General features: G+C 44.1%; 1 long non-coding RNA gene across 1 annotated transcript; it reads left to right on the top strand.

The window, feature by feature from the left end:
* Window positions 1–1090: 1090 nt before the first annotated feature.
* Window positions 1091–2698, top strand: LOC107751609 (uncharacterized). Its single transcript, XR_001641276.1, has 3 exons — window positions 1091–1708; window positions 2018–2120; window positions 2220–2698. It is a non-coding gene; the product is annotated as an uncharacterized LOC107751609 (long non-coding RNA).
* Window positions 2699–3176: the final 478 nt, after the last annotated feature.

Below are 3176 nucleotides of genomic sequence, written 5' to 3'. Positions count from 1 at the left end.
GTAATAATAATAATAATAAACTTTATTTTATATAGCGCCTTTAAAAGTAGCATCTCAAAGCGCTTTACATATATATAAAAATATGAAGTTAAAAGATACACACAACAGTACAGGCAGTAAAGTCTAACCAAACAATACAAAGCCAATATAATAAAAGACAAAGTAATCACATAAATCACATAAAAGCTACCCTATAAAAGTAAGTTTTAAGGGACTATTTAAAAACACTAAGGCATTCTGCATTCCTAATCTCAGAGGGCAGGGAATTTCACAATTTAGGAGCCAAAGAAGAGAAAGCCTGAAAAGAAAGATGTAAAGGAACACATCACTTTCAAACAGCAGAAGCATAATAATACAGGTTTATGTGATCCATATCAGGAAGCATAAAACGATACAAACAGGATGTCAGGCATCTTAGATAATAATCCAGAAACAGGGACAATAAAACTGCAGTGTTAAAATCAGATTTTAAACCTTTAGAAATATAAAAGATAAATTCAGTCTCCAGTCCAGCAGGTGTCGCTGTGAACCTGTTCATCTGTTTGAGAACGGCTAGAGAAAAACAGAAGAAGACGAAAACGAAACCAAAATACGAACTGGTCTGACGTGACAAACAACAACAGTAAAGGACCGAAAAATAGTGCTTCAAATATTTCTAAATTCTCTTCCTTGTGCTCACGACTGCAAGTACATTTAATTTCTTCTCGGTTATTTGGGCTATGTGAAGTTAAGGCCTGTTCTTATTCAGTTTTTCACAGGCTGTTACTCTGATGAAGAACCTGTCAGAAAATACTGTTAATTTATACATAGAACATAACGTTTCTAGGAAGGGGTTTTAAAAACCGAACGTTTCTGAAGTTTTAGGCTGATAAATAATAAACTGCAACACAACAGGGAACAAACTTGGCTAATATCTATTTCCTGAACTTGTAATTAGAGCCGTGCGTCATTAGAGGATCTGAAATTATTGAGATCTTTGTGTGCTACAGTGTAATATATGGCTGTAATTGGTTGATTTTCTGGAGTGATTTTGTGTGACTCTGGTTTCTTCTTGATGTTCCTGAATAAGTGTGATGTTGTTCATCTGCAGGTGACACTGAGCAGCTGAGTGTGTTCACAGCCAGTGCAGATCAGTTCAGCTGCAGTATGTCAGAGGAGCGAGGAACAGAGATCTGTCTCTATCAGAAACACAGGTGACACTGAGCAGCTGAGTGTGTTGACAGCCAGTGCAGATCAGTTCAGCTGCAGTATGTCAGAGGAGCAAGGAACAGAGATCCGTCTCTCACAGAAACACAGGTGACACTGAGCAGCTGAGTGTGTTCTCAGCCAGTGCGGATCAGTTCAGCTGCAGTATGTCAGAGGAGCGAGGAACAGAGATCCGTCTCTCACAGAAACACAGGTGACGCTGAGCAGCTGAGTGTGTTCACAGCCAGTGCGGATCAGTTCAGCTGCAGTATGTCAGAGGAGCGAGGAACAGAGATCCGTCTCTCACAGAAACACAGGTGACGCTGAGCAGCTGAGTGTGTTCACAGCCAGTGCGGATCAGTTCAGCTGCAGTATGTCAGAGGAGCGAGGAACAGAGATCCGTCTCTCACAGAAACACAGGTGACGCTGAGCAGCTGAGTGTGTTCACAGCCAGTGCGGATCAGTTCAGCTGCAGTATGTCAGAGGAGCGAGGAACAGAGATCCGTCTCTCACAGAAACACAGGTGACGCTGAGCAGCTGAGTGTGTTCACAGCCAGTGCGGATCAGTTCAGCTGCAGTATGTCAGAGGAGCGAGGAACAGAGATCCGTCTCTCACAGAAACACAGGTGACGCTGAGCAGCTGAGTGTGTTCACAGCCAGTGCGGATCAGTTCAGCTGCAGTATGTCAGAGGAGCGAGGAACAGAGATCCGTCTCTCACAGAAACACAGGTGACACTGAGCAGCTGAGTGTGTTCTCAGCCAGTGCGGATCAGTTCAGCTGCAATTTGTCAGAGGAGCGAGGAACAGAGATCCGTCTCAGAAAGAAACACAGGTGACACTGAGCAGCTGAGTGTGTTCTCAGCCAGTGCGGATCAGTTCAGCTGCAGTATGTCAGAGGAGCGAGGAACAGAGATCCGTCTCTCACAGAAACACAGGTGACACTGAGCAGCTGTGTTCACAGCCAGTGCAGATCAGTTCAGCTGCACTATGCCAGAGGAGCGAGGAACAGAGATCCGTCTCTATCAGAATCACAGGTGACACTGAGCAGCTGAGTGTGTTCTCAGCCAGTGCGGATCAGTTCAGCTGCAGTATGTCAGAGGAGCGAGGAACAGAGATCCGTCTCTCACAGAAACACAGGTGACACTGAGCAGCTGAGTGTGTTCTCAGCCAGTGCGGATCAGTTCAGCTGCAGTATGTCAGAGGAGCGAGGAACAGAGATCCGTCTCTCACAGAAACACAGGTGACACTGAGCAGCTGAGTGTGTTCTCAGCCAGTGCAGATCAGTTCAGCTGCAGTATGTCAAAGGAGCGAGGAACAGAGATCCGTCTCTCACAGAAACACAGGTCACACTGAGCAGCTGAGTGTGTTCACAGCCAGTGCGGATCAGTTCAGCTGCAGTATGTCAGAGGAGCGAGGAACAGAGATCCGTCTCTATCAGAAACACAGGTCACACTGAGCAGCTGAGTGTGTTCACAGCCAGTGCGGATCAGTTCAACTGCAGTATGTCAGAGGAGCGAGGAACATCACGATACGATACGATATCGATTCTCATACCCAGCGATACGATATTTGCCATACCTAAAAAAAATTCTACGATACGATTACAAATCGATTCGTTACAGGAGTATATATATAATAGGCCTACACATTTTTTTTTTAATAATAAAGAAAATAAACAATTGAAAAAACAATTCTGGCTGCTACTATGGGCTCAGTGCTAAAATCGTTTCTACAGATAACCAAATTACAAGCAATAGCAGAAAATAAATACAAGCACGGATTTAACTACTGATACACATGCCTTTTCTTTCTCAACTATTTACGTTAAGACATATGCCTATCCGACTGTGTTTACTAGGATATTCACCCGCGCATTTTGAAGTAATTTTGTCTGTATTTATTCATCCATGCACAAAAAAGCGGAAAGTCTGGTTGCATGCGCTTCAGATGTATGCGCAGAAAACTTCTCTCACAGCGCTCGACTGTTCCGC

Source organism: Sinocyclocheilus rhinocerous, unplaced genomic scaffold (assembly GCF_001515625.1).
Source record: "Sinocyclocheilus rhinocerous isolate Xijiao unplaced genomic scaffold, SAMN03320098_v1.1 scaffold3155, whole genome shotgun sequence".
NCBI classification, from domain to species: Eukaryota; Metazoa; Chordata; class Actinopteri; order Cypriniformes; family Cyprinidae; genus Sinocyclocheilus; species Sinocyclocheilus rhinocerous.
Note: the sequence above shows the minus strand (reverse complement) of the source record. Positions and strands in the feature narration are given on the sequence as shown.